At 38.5% G+C, this 14,331-nt stretch overlaps 1 protein-coding gene across 8 annotated transcripts in view; it reads left to right on the forward strand.

Annotated features, from left to right (window-relative positions):
- Positions 1-2,958: 2,958 nt before the first annotated feature.
- lepr (leptin receptor) overlaps positions 2,959-14,331 on the forward strand; it is a gene marked incomplete at its 5' end in the record, with an annotated part of 49,902 nt that continues 38,529 nt past the window's right edge. For 2 of the 8 annotated variants that reach the window (XM_079629159.1, XM_079629156.1), the window contains 2 exons: positions 2,964-3,097; positions 4,151-4,249. Of the gene's footprint in view, positions 3,098-4,150; positions 4,284-4,327; positions 4,352-14,331 lie in introns of those variants that run through there. The other 6 variants (XM_079629160.1, XM_079629162.1, XM_079629161.1 and 3 more) reach the window with 6 other exon arrangements.

The raw sequence follows: 14,331 nt of genomic DNA on the forward strand, positions 1-14,331 counted from the left end.
TTAACAAGTTCACCGAAAGATTCAGTAAAAGTTCAATGAACAGAATCAAGACTGGACATCGTATTCTTTTGCACTATACAAGGGTTTATTACAAAAACAATGTAAAAAAAAGTCTTAGTTAAGTTAGTTTATATCATAATAATTGCATAATAATTGCACAACTGAAATTTACAATAAAAAAACAGACGTAAAATAAACGTAAACGTAAAATATATAGAAAAATTTAGGTTTTAATAGATTTAACTTTTTTTTTTATATAATAAAAAAATTAATTAATAGATAATGTTAAACTACCATCCTACTGAAGTAGTACTAAATCTGTTTGTATCTTTATAATACACTAACAATAAAAACAAACAAACAGGTATAATGAAGAAGCCACATGAGCTTTTCCACAAGCGGTTAAATGGTGTCAAGGTATGTGACTGATATAAAGCGCACGACAAAGGAATAAACTAAATAGACTTTAATTATAACTTCCAACACAAGAAACAGAAGAATAGCGTGGAGAAACACAACCTTCTAACATAAACAACACAGGACAAGAGACAGACTGAACATAGGAGTTAACGAGCTAATTAATGAGGGACAGGTGAACGAGACAAACGGGATAGCAACAGAACACAGTGAAAACTTTTACGAAGTACATTTACACGACAACAATATGCTTAAAACGGAGACGTTTTTCCTTCGACTTTTTCGTGTACAGACACCATTGTCAAAACAATCCCCATTGACACGGATCCGCGAAAACGACTAAAAACGCTTTATTCTGCTGCCAGGCCATTAGATGGCAATGAAACACTATAGATTGAAGACGTGATGCGCCTGTGCATGACACCATCATTTTCAGAGATTTGCGTTTTTGTTGTTTACACGGAGACCGTTTTCAAAACCGTTCACTTTGTAACCTGTTTTTAAAAGTTTACGGTTTCAGGCACCCAAAACGTCATTGTCGTGTAAATGAACGGCCAAAATCCATGAAATGGTTTAAGTTTTTTGTTGAAAACGGTGTCGCGTAAACAGCCCCAGGACAAAACAAAACATAACCCTGCATTACTTCCCCCCCTCCGGACGCTGCGACCTCGCGCTAAAAGAGAGTTCAACCGGAGAGGGAGGTCGGAGTCCTGGAGTCATGACTGGTGACCAGAGTGATGAGGGCAGGCTAGGTAGTCTCCAGAATGGTACCAGTATTCAGGGGGCCAGGGAGGCACTGACAGCTCAGGAGAATCAAGCTCCGAAGCTTGGCTCGGCCACTAGGCTATAGCCGGGGACGCAGTAGGGAAAACAAGCTAATTAATGAGGGACGGGTGAATGAGATGAACCAATGAGACGAATGGGAAAACTGCAACACAATGAAAACTAAGGCCCTGTTTACACGAGAACGCTCGCGGGTGAAAACGTAAAAATATTTTATCGGATGTGCCTTTCGTTTACACGGCGACGCCGTTTTTGGGGCTTAAAAACGCAAAAAAGTGAAACCACCCTCCAGAGTGGAAATCCTAAAAACGCTCCACCATTGCGTTCCCATCTAAAGGGTAAAAACACAAAAGTCTGCTAGACAGTGAAGGCGTCGCGTACGCGTTTACGTCACAGGCATGCGCCAGTACAGGAAAATAACAAAACATTATCAAACTAAAATAGCATTAATTTCATTGACAAAAAAACAAAACAAAATTCTGTCATTTTTGAGCGACACGCGAAGAGCACCGAGGGTTAAAGCAGCAGCTTTACCGTATTAAACATGAAAAACTGTGTCAGCTTCTCTTTCACTTTCAGTGCTTCACATTGCCACCTAGCCGCCTGGAGTGCATAACATCCAATTTCCCACACTTTTGCGTCACCATATGCACACAGATTTCCCCCCCATAACGCTTGTCTAAACTAAATGCTATTTGTATATTAAACTGTACATTAATAATGTAATAAACATCAATTTAACAGCATAAGATGTTACCCTACTGAACAACTGATTACAAAGAACTAAGAAGAAACAATTATTTAAATGAAAAACTTACTGCTAACCAATGAACTGTTTTTTATACCGTAGCATTTTTTACAGGTTTTTTTACTGTTAAGATTACAGTTACTTTTTTACAGTAGTATACTGCTGTCACTGCTTGCCATTTCATGTGATTTACCCATGTCTGCACATTATTTCACACAGTTTATAAGAATGAAACTGATATTGAACGCTCTTTTGAATGTGTTCCAGGAAACCTACAAATAGGCAATTCTCCATCCTCTTTTACTGTTAATCAGGATACACATTGCAGCTGCTGCTGTGGAAACTACAGCTATAATAGTCAAAATAATAAATAGTTTGGAGGAAGTTTATGGGAAATGTTTAATCTGAGCCAGAATAACAGGTGTAGGGATTTCACATAGTAGCTTTGATGGAGCCATTTATTATGTCTGTCAAGAATAGAAAGCTTTCAAATTTAAGATGAGCAGATAGCTGTGAACAGCTGTGAACTGAAATGCTGTGAGATATTGCAAAAGAGATTGTTGAAATGTTTTATGTAGGTAATGCAATGCAATGTTTACCACCTATAAAACAATTACATGGCGATTAGGACCTCAATCTTGACTGTATGCAAACAAATAGCATTTTAGTTTAATAATAGGATGTTTATTTACATTTATACCCCCCCCCCCCCATTCATTATTCATTATTCATTAAATGAGTGACTATTCATTAAACCAATAACCTTGATACAGCTTGGCATATTGGATCCACTGTCTTGCTGAGGTAAAGGAAACATGCTGGCACAGTATTGTCAAACATTCTGAATATGCAAATACATGTATTTTTAGTGAACAATCCATTACTTTTTAAAACGTAGTATTTGTTGCCCTAGTATTTGTTGCCAAATCGCACACACGCACATATGCGCGCACACACACTAATAGTTGATTGGTGTGTATTTCTGGCACTCCCTCCCAGAATAGCTCCATGTTTGCATGGAGACCCATGGGAAAGTAGAGATGGCGTTTACAAATTCACTGGAAGAAAACTTAGCTCTCTTACTTTTCACTAACATTCACTGATGTTTTCTCACTTTTCAAGAGCACAGGCCGCATACCAACAAAACAGGTGAGTTTCTCAACTTTTGGCAAATCAGTAGCATCTTAATTCTTGTTTGTTCTTGAGTTGGCAAGTGTACATTGTATATTGGTAGATCTATAACTGCTGTATTTGATAAAGAAATATCGTTGAAGCCTAGGATTATGTAAATGGTCACATCTGGTGAATTATATTTTGAGTTATTAAGCTGTGATACCAGATTGAAAATGAATTTGAGGATTACATGTGATTCAGTTATGGCTTACAGTTGCAAAATGTGCTATCTATCTATCTATCTATCTATCTATCTATCTATCTATCTATCTATCTATCTATCTATCTATCTATCTATCTATCATCAGTTCGCCAATAAAAAATAAGCCAAATTGAGTCAAACTGAAGCCTAGGTTCAGGTTATGTCATATATTTACTCAGATATTGCACAATGAGAGCTGAGGATTGTTTTGTTGTCCTATGAGGATAGAAAGAGAGCCACTGAGTGCACCTTATCAGCTCCTGATCTTGTTCTTAAAGTAGCCTATTCAGAGCAGACTTTTCAGAAATAAAGCCAATTTAGAAGCATATTTTATTCTCACCGCTTGCATGAGGACAAGTGCTGTTCTTTATGCTGATCATGGCCTGGTGCATCACTCAATTTGAAGGGGGTGGTTTTGTGATCAATTTTGAACCCAACCCTACATCAAATCCTAAACCTAATCATACAGCCACATGGTCTTTAGTGATGTTAATGGACTGAGGAAGTCTTGTTGATTAAGCAGCCAGGTGGGGCCACCAACAGCAGCATCCTAAAAACTTCACTTATCGTCAGGTAGCTAATGTTAAAAAATCCTACTCTAAAAACTCATTTGATAATTGATAGTGAATTATCCTTGGTTTTCTTACAAAACTAACATAATGTCTAAAAGCTATCTCAGAATAGTAACCAAAATATATTGTGCAGGTGTTACGTCCTGGGGACTTATTATGTAAAAAGGGTTTTTTATATGTATTTTACTTTGTTTAAATATTGTTGTTTTTGTTATGTGCTCTGTCTGTCTCTGCCTCACTCTGTTTGCCTTGGAGTTCATTAGCCACGCCTGATGCTCGTGTTACAGAGCTACACTATAAGAGAGCAGAGTGAACACTGCTGGGAGAGGTTCACTTCTTCCCTGCCCCAGACTGGTGCGTTGCTGTAACTGGTGCGTTGCTGTAACTGGTGCGTTGCTGTAACTGGTGCGTTGCTGTAACTGGTGCGTTGCTGTAACTGGTGCGTTGCTGTAACTGGTGCGTTGTGGTTCACTTCTCCCCTGCAACAGACTTGTGTGTTGTCTAACTGGTGCGTTGTCCTGGTGCGTTGCAGTTCATCTTTTGTGTGTGCTTGGGTGTCAAAACAGCATTATTAGTTTTGCTATCAAGAAGTGATTTTTCTTCTTTTATCTCTTTTCTTTCTAACTTTGTTTAGGTATTAGGAGGTATTGTATATATATTATATGTTTAGCTTGTTATGGAAAGCAGTGGGGAGATTGAGTCACCTTCTTTTGTAATACATGAATCCCTGTTTTTGGTTAGTCAGGGAGTGGAGGGAAGCATATTTTTATTTATTTTCTTTTACCTGTGTTGGTCATTTAGTTCTCCTTCCAATAGTAAGTTATCTCTTTTGTTGTTTTGTTTTGGTCTGACCTTCTCCTTAGTGAATGCTACCATGTTTCTTTGTTTAAATACAATACAGATTTTCTCAGTCGCTTTGGTGCATTTCTCACATCATTATTTACATTTGCACAACAGTTAGTTCAACCTCCACAACATTTAGTCATTTGTGCACATCATAGTAGCCGTTTCTCATTCCTTCGAACAAATTGCAAATGCTTTTGGACATGCATCAATTGCTTTCATACAACTCTCTGCTGTTTTATAACATTATCATTTGCTTATGTCATGTCAGTCAAAATTAACTATACTTGTGAATGCTGAATAGTCATTCCATATAAAACTAATAGTCCTCCTTTCATTGCTTGAGTCATTACATACAAAAATGTTGAACTAGTTGTCAAAATCTGTCAAGCAAATTTAAAAAAAAAATTTAAATCATTTTTGAAAATGTCTCCTAAGTTGAACAATTTATCTTAGGTGAATCTCAACTTTCACTGATGCGAAGGGGTGTGTGAAGCATTACTGTAGTTGCAACCAATGATAAGCCACTTCTCTACAATCACTGTCAGAGCTGAATCCCATAAACCCCCACTTTACAAGCATATATGAACCAAGCAGGACATAGTGTGTACCATTTCAACGCATTCTCATACAGAAATGGAAGGCCAGCCTCGTGGAAGAGGGGTGTGGGTGCGGGTGAGGGTGCAGGACGGGGAAGGGGAAGAAGAGGCCAAGTACATAGGCGGATCCCTGATGAAATCAGGGGTACAATTGTGGATCAATTGTGGTACAAATGTTAGGGGTACAACAGGGGTACAAATGTTGTCAATCACGGCCTCACAATGAAACATCTGCTGACTTTGTTAGACACTCTTTACAGGGACATAATCCCTGAGAATGAGAGGGGTCAAACTGGAGACCATCTGAGCAAGCATGTTGTTGTTTTGGATTGCATTGCAAGAGATGATATTCGCTGTGATGTAGATGAAATTATGTGGCCAGACAGAGAGGAACGTCTGGATGTGCATGAATGATTACAGTACTATGTATGTTGTATGTTCAGTTCCAATATGTACTGCAGTATTGTTTACAGTTGTGCACAGCTCTACCCAAAGGGAGTTTATGTTTGTTGTAAATAAGGGTGTATTTTTTCTTTTGCACAATGCTGTGAACAAATTAGAATTGCAAAGAGCATATGCAGTAAAAATGTGAAACATTCAGTGTCTTGTAGTTACCTCACTAAATACAGTAATGTGTAACTTTACTGTATTTTTCAAATGGCTGTGCAAATAGTATATAGTGCTGTCTTGAGCATTTTCAGGTAGTGTCACCAATATCTGACTTTTTTGCATTGGAAAACATTTACAGAATAAACTGTCATAATGAAAACATGACAAAGCCATTTGACTATCTTGTTCATAAGCAATGGTGTCAAGACTTTTCATCTTGATGACACTGACACTTTCATTGACATGAATACTTGCTTTTGAGGAATGAGCTATCCATTTTGAGCAAGTGACACGCTTTTGCAGGTTATCAACTAGGTTTTGCAGTTTGTACTAATTGTTTTGAGAACTGCATTAACTGTTGTGCAAATGTAAATAGTGATGTGAGAAATGCACCAAAGCGACTGAGAAAAACTGTAAATCATTTTACTTTTGCATCAAGTGTTGGCTCAGATTTCTGGGGCAGAGGACTGAAGGGAACCCTCCACTTTACGTTTTGATTTATTTGAATCATGTCTCCCAACCCTAGACTGGGAGAATTTGTAACACAGGTATCAAAACTGTGTATGATATCTCCAACAAATTGTTTTACGTTTTGGAAAATTGCTGGCTAAATTGTAGAAATTAGTTTGAACTCATTCAAAGTATTTTGTACAATCTGTTTCTGCCCCACTGACAGTTTTGGGGTTAAACATTCATGCTTACTTTTACTTACAAAGTTTCTCTTTGTACAAATGTATGACTACGAAAATGCCACCTCGTAGTCGTAACATATTTAGGTTTTAGAATGAGATCAGGTTAAATGCTATAGGGAACCAGTGAAAGCTTGAACACCACAGGGTTCATTCTTAAGGCGTCAGAGTTTTCGAGATTCAAATTTTGATTCGCTTTTTCAGTATGTTGCAAGAAGAGAATGGTATATATGATTATCTTCAGTGCATTAACACTAATGACCAGCACAAAAGCTGCGGACATGGCGAACGGCCGTTAGTGCGGGATGCAGGGTTGTTTTGTTGATGGGTCATCCAACGATTGTTCAGCAGTTCCAGGAATATGCATGCTGTCTTATTCTAATGATCAATTAGCATTAGTGAATCAGTGCGGTGTGCTCTCGTTCCATTCAAGTGATAGTATAATCCAGTATGTGGCTATTTATGTGCCATAAGGGCCAAGCTATCAGGTCAGGTGAGTGGCAGGAGCTTGTGCCAATACCCCTTCGAAACTCTGATCATTCTAATGTTGATACATTACTTGCAAATAGTCATTATGTTGTTCTGCTGTCACTGACATAAATACTATAGCACTGATGTGTTTATAATGTGGATTGATCAATGTGTCAATCACTAATGTGATGCTAAATTATATTACATTACATTACAATTATATTAATTCTCTCATATGGTCAAATAAATGTTTACCACAGAGGCTCCTTGCATGCACAATTGTAAAATATTATAGAAGATTCTGTAAACTCATTCTGTGAGTTATCGCACACACGCCATAAGTTATTTAGTTTGGCTCTATAACCTGAGCGGGTATATTCAGAAAAGTGGAGCAGTGCTGCACATGAATGCGTCTATTATAGGTTCCGCATTCCCCAACCTGCTGGATGAATGGTGCTCATATTCTGAATGTAGATACAGTGCCCACATGCATTCCTTCATCACACATAGATTATGTGGGTGAGTCTAACACCGTAATGTAGCTTTTATGGCCTATGCATGTATACATAACTTGCAATACGTTTTCTTTTGCATGTGCCATGTAAAGACATTAGAAGTTTGAGACATTTTCACATTATGTGATGTGACACAATCAATCATTCTTTATTGTGCGAACTGAAGGATTTGTCATATTGACTACGGTAATAGTATGGTAAATGTCCATGTTTGATTTTTAATATACATGAGGGGTGGTATAAGGACCAATGAGAAGTTAGGTGCAACGGTGCATAAATAGAAAACAAAATGTAGGCTGAGCTCAGAAGAGTATGTTAAAGCTAAGCAGAAACTGTAAGTGTACACTGCAATTCTTGTGCCTATGCATTATACACTGTTTAGTAGCATAAATAGTGGAAGTAGTGTGTTTCACACTGAGCATTTCAAAAAGAAAAAGTGGACTTCAAATACCTGGATGATTATTTAACTTAAAAAACAATGTATGGAATGTTGGACACTTCCTGCACTCAGCTGTCACAGCTTTCCTTAAGTAGCGGAAGCTCCATCTGAATATACACAACTAATAATGGCTAGAAGAAAAAAATATTTTTAGACTAAAATGTTTGCTCTATTTTGAAATCAACCTACCCCAATAACTTGGAAAGTCTACTAAAACCTACTTTTATGGAATTAAAGGGAAGAGAGAGAGTTAAAACTGCAGCAAGTTGTTATTTTTTTCAGCTCACTGGTTTGGATACAGTTAAACTGACGTAACAAATTATGGTCAATTTATATCTCTTAGTGTTAAATCCAGTTAATTCCTGTCTTGGTGGAATAGATCTGTTACTCTGCTGCTGTTGAGCAAGTACGGGACTTGCTACTGCCAATACATACTGATACACAACACACTGCTCTGTGTCAGAGGCCCAACATGCTGCCAGGGACGAAATGCAATGGAGAGTGCTTACTGAAGCCTTCTGTCCCATAGGGGACGAAGAGAAGTAATGTAACACTGCTGTGAGAAAGTAAGACATGCTGTTGCTGTAGAATACAGCGTACATGAATTACCCCGTTGCAGATCTTTACAGGTGGAGCTGGGGAAGTTAGAGGGTTTCTGAAAGCATGCTGCACTGCTACAGCAAACACTGACCAAGTATTTGAAGGTTGAGCATGCAAGGTCATTGGCTACATAGAGCAAGAACCAATCAGATGTACTCTAGAGAATTATATTATTGCAAGCATTTGAGTTAAGGACCTATTAGCCTGCGCCATCAAGAGTTTTATTACATAACTTTGTATGTATGCCAGAACAAGAGAAAAGTGCTGTTTTGACCGTTATAAACAGCCTCCAAGTAAATCATAAAGACCGATTGTCCAAACTTTGTTTTTGATGTGTTCTCAAGCTAAACTAGATGTCAGTATTAAGAAGGTTGGGCTTCTGTTTTCTGTTTTGAGAAAAGGCTCTGGTTAAACACATCTGGGAAACTTTGTATGAAGGACGTGATGTAATACATTACTGCTCAGTTTTATGCCAGCAATATGTCAGTTATGAAATCCTTTTTTGGATTATTCAGAAGACAGGAAACCATTCTTTGCACCATGTAACCCTGTGTGAATGTCATCGTTTATCTTTGCTTCTTAAAATATAAACTGAACTTTTTTTAGACCACAAAAAAAAAGAAAAAAAAAACTCTGAACTTTGTGCAAAATGAGCAGTGTGAGACGTTGTTGAGATCTCTTCTGAAACAGAGGAGACACTGGTGAGATTACATGGGGTCTGATAAATAAAAAAGATTTATATTTACTCTCTTTTTAATTCTGGTTAAAAATTCTACCAAATGATAAATGAAATGTAATTTCTAGGCTTCACATTCAGATTTACAGATTTTTGTAACCTCTAATATTATTTTACTTTTATTTTTATGTTATTTCTTATTGCGGCTCTCTTATTTTGGTAAAAAAAAAAAAATATATATATATATATGCCTGTTTGTCTGCTGCCATTCACTCACTGATGAAGGTTTGTTTATGTTACTATTTTTGATTACTTTCCTGTCCTGACGTTCCTTGGCTGTGGGCGAAAGATGCTGTGTTGAATCAAACCTGTTTGTTCTTGAGTCCTTGTCCTCAGTCTTTATTAGGGGCCAAGCCCCGAAGGGGATAGCCTTGTATTCTGTTAGTTTTCCTATTATTATTATTCTGCTTCTTCTTTCCAGTTGAAGTCAAAGGCAGCCCTATGAACCGTACATAGGAAATTATGAAATTTGGCACAATTCTAGAGATGGCCATGAATAGTGATTGGACCAATTAGTCTCTAGGGTCAATTCATCTCTAGGGCCACCACAAGTTCAAAAATTCAACATTGAAATGGTTATAACTTTTGAACCATTTGATCTAGAAAAATGACACGTAGTTCACCTGATTCAACTCATTATGGTGATCACAATCAATATATTACACTAAGAGGTTTGTATACACACTGGGAACTATTCTCAGAAGGCGAAGCACTGCTACTTCTTTGGAGTGATTTGCTCGCAGCACCTGAGAAGCCCCGTGGTGAGGAGCAGAGAGTTCGCTGTGTTTAATGTGACCTTGTTATTTGTACACGCTGTGACTATACAAATCACAATATGTAAATAGGACAATGTTGGCGTTATTTTGTCACTTATTGGGAGCAGTATGCTAGCTGGAGCCGTTTACCTCCAGTCTTTGTGCTAAGCTAGGCTAGCGGTGGGTGCGTCAGACAGAGTTACGGCACGCCCAGAGAGTAAAAGTGTATGTATGAACTTATCTAACTCTGGGGGATATGGTAAATAAGCTAAAGTCCCAAAAAGTCGGTGTGCTCCTTTAAGGTATGTGCTTATAGAGAAATGTAATTTAAAAACAATTTACACAAGTCAAGTGTGACAATTAGCCCCAGGCTTATTCAGAGCCTGCTATGTGTCATATACTAAGACATGCTAACGGACTGTAAAAACTAGCAAATAAGCTCATACCATGTGAGATGGTTTCATTTGTTTTTGAGGAAGGAAGTGAATGGAAATGTAATTTGCTGTGTGCCCTGCAAAAAATGACCTCTTCAGCAGTTTTAAGTTTTAACTTTCACTTTCTCTGAATTGTTTTCTTTTTCCTTACAGTTGGCATATAAAACACTGTTAAATTTGCTCACTTCTGGGAAATGAACATCTTTGGCTGAAGTTAGCCAGCTGGCGTATACACTTGTCAACCATGTGACATGACTTAAGGAGTCAGATTTTATCATTTTTTTGCAGGCTATAACCCTGGTAGTACTGTGCTGATTATTTGCTCACACATATGAAATGCAAAACATATGAAAGTTTAATTTGAAGTCATTGATCTTGCAGATCCGCACAAAATCATAACACAAACTTAAAAGAAAAAATCCAGAGCTCAAATGTTTTGTGCAAACCCATGTGCAGAGTGGAACAGACTGACAGCTGCACTTTTTAACAAAGTGCCCTTAACCTATTATGACGTAAACCGTGCGATTAACCTTTAGGTAATATCCTTTCGCTGAGAAGACAGCATTATTTATTCTGTCTCCCTGGTCCTCAAACTAAATCCACTTATTGATCTGTTGACATGCATTTTGTTTTCCTATATCTGCAGGCAGAAAAAAGTCCAATTTGCATAATTTGGAGGCTTAAACCAACATAGAAGATTTCACAAAAGAAAATCGTGGCAGCAGATTTCAGCAGATAGCGACATTTTTTCAACTTAAGGGATTATGCAAATCAGACATGGTGTAAATGGGCCAAAAATTGTCCTGAACTTTTATGGCAAAAGGTGCAATCTTTATTGAAAAAAGGTGTGTTTGCACTGCAAGTCATGACGTCACAGTGGTATTCCAGTATATTTCTCTCATGATTAAACTGAATTGCGTAGTTGTTGTAGACACATAGAGTTTTGCACTGAAATATAGTGGCACAACTATTTAATGAAATCTCCCCACAGTAATTTAGCATCTCAACGCGACTAGTCACAGTCCTCACACATATATTCATTCATACTGAATCCTTCAAGCAACATGGCATGGGCTCAACAACAATAAGGTGGGAAAATATAGACCTTTCACAGACAGAAAAAGGGCCTCTATGATTTCAGGAGAAAATAAATAATTGTCCATGATTACCACCTTTGCAGACAAGAAATGATCGCTTCTTACGTACTTAGTTGTTTTTCCAATGTGGCCTATACACCAATGACAATGGTAGACCCCCTAGAGAGACCCAGTATTAAGTGCCTTGCTCGAGGACATGATAACATGGTAAAAGAGCTACTAACAGGTTTTGCATTAGCAGCCTGGATCATTAAAACTTATGCTAGCAGCACCACTTCTCTGTAATTTACATAATTGGAACGTAGACTTATCTTGTGAAAGAGTAGGGGTGTAACCCCGGCATCCTGGCCAAATTTGCCCAGTGGCCACTGTCCATCATGGCCTCCTAATCATCCTCCTATATATATACTAATTGGCTTCATCACTGTCTCCTCTCCACCAGTAAGCTGGTGTGTGGTGGGCGTTCTGGCGCAATATGGCTGCCGTCGCATCATCCAGGTGGATGCTGCACATTGGTGGTGGTTGAGGAGATTCCCCCCTTCTATGTAAAGCGCTTTGGGTGTCCAGAAAAGCGCTATATAAATGTAATGAATTATTATTATTATTCTTGTGCCTATGCTATTTATTCCCTGTTAGAAGTTTGCCTTCGGTATTGGATTATCAGTTCATGCCAAAAATACAGTTCATCAGTAATTTTCCAAAAATCTCCCTTAGTTTCAGGTGAAAGAACATGGGATCCCACAAACCAGGGGTGTTTAGTCTTGCTCCTGGAGGACCACTGTCTTTCAAAGTTTATGTTCTTCCCGGGTTTTGGCACCAGTGTAACGAGGCTCGTTGTTATGGAAGAAGGAGGCGGGAAGCACCGAACATTCAAAGACTTAAACCATAAAATAAAACAAATACAAAATGAAAGTATAGGCCAGCAGCCCCTCGCGGACGGCTGCTGGCCACACAAAATAGAAACAAAACACAACATAAAATCAGGCCTGTTCCTCTCGCTCTCCACTGTCGTCGCTCCCATCACTTGATATTTTGTTATCAAAAAACAAAATTCAAAAACTTAAGTGTCCAAATTCAGAAATAATTTAAGACCAATTACACAGAAACTTAAAACACTTCCTAGCATGTGTGTGTGTTGACTTGTGGTGATCAGGAAGATGCTGCTGTATGAGTCAGCTCATTAGAGGAGGTTAATTGAAATGGTGACTTGGAGCTCAAATATGTGTCAGTTTGTCTGGGACCAACAGCTTTGTATACTACGAATTAAACATCTAAATCTGTTACTGACCTTTTCAAGGCTTGTAGATCATGCACTGCATTGACAAGAAAGAGAGGCGAAGTTCAAAGGGTTTAAATTGGTTTCACAGACAATGTGTCCTGTTTTGGAGAAATTTGATATCTATAGCCAACACTGAAAATAAAACATTTATAGCATTATTGTACAGTATCATTTCTCAGATTGGCTTCATTATCATTATTACATTCAACTATTATCATCCAGCTTTCAATTTGTCTTCCATGCTCTTCAGTCTTGATATTTTAATCTTCAATAACACCACAAATGTTACTGTTACTGTTTCCATCAGAAGACTGAGTAAATATTGCTGACATTTTGTTCACCGTGTAGTTGAGGTTTGCAACCTCATTACGGTAGATATGCTTCTCATTAGTTACCCCATACATCTCACAGTCCTCCTGACAATATTTCAACCCTGGGATTGTGAATGGCGCCTGGTCATTGGGTGCCAAAGGAAAGATTGTCTAATTGTAAATCTCCTTTTGTCTTCAGCATGCCGTAAAATTCACCCTTACCCATTGCTTCATTTCTTCCCTAGAAGGAACAAATCTCTGTCAGAGCCTACTGTGTTTAAAATGGTTTGGCTTTAACATCCAACCATATATCTGAGCTACACATGCACCTCTGTTTTGGAATAAGGGAGCATTTGACCTCCTTTATTTCCAAAACTAGTGTGTGAGCAAACATCTGAATATTTAATTAGTGCTGCACATGCAAGTTCTCTTAAGATCATGACATAGAGAGTGCATGAGCTTGACGTGCATGATCTATTGAGATCATGACATATGGCGCTTTTCCACTGCATGGTACGGCTCGGTTCGGTTCGGTACGGTTCAACACGGCGCGGAGCGGTTCGGCTCGCTTTGCTTTTCCACTGCGTGGTACGACTCAACTCGGTACGGCACGGTTCGGTTTGCTTTAGCTCGGTTGCTTTTCCACTGCAGTTAGTACCGCTTCAAAGTGGGTGGGACTGATCGTTAAGTTGCATGTCTGGTGGTAGCCGTGTGCGGCTAAGAGCTGTGCTACTTCCGCTCCTCGGCAACCAACGAGAGGAACGTCTGCACCTCGTCCACTGACCACGATTCAGCCATTTCTTGTTTGATTTTTTTGAACTTTTTTTGTCAAGTAAAAACTCTAAAAACAGGTGCTACCGCGTTTGCTGTTGTCTGGCTATTTAAATATAGCGGGTTTAGTGTCTCGTGTAGCAAATATACAATGACGCTGAAGTGACGATTCTGTCTGACCAATCAGTGATCTGCAGTGTTTTCACGTCACGTTTAGTATCGGTACGGTACGCTTGGAACCTCAACAGAGGTGGTACCATTTAAAGCGAGCTGAAGCGAGCCGTACCG

The sequence above is a fragment of the Phoxinus phoxinus genome (assembly GCF_949152265.1).
Source record: "Phoxinus phoxinus genome assembly, chromosome: 11".
NCBI lineage: Eukaryota > Metazoa > Chordata > Actinopteri > Cypriniformes > Leuciscidae > Phoxinus > Phoxinus phoxinus.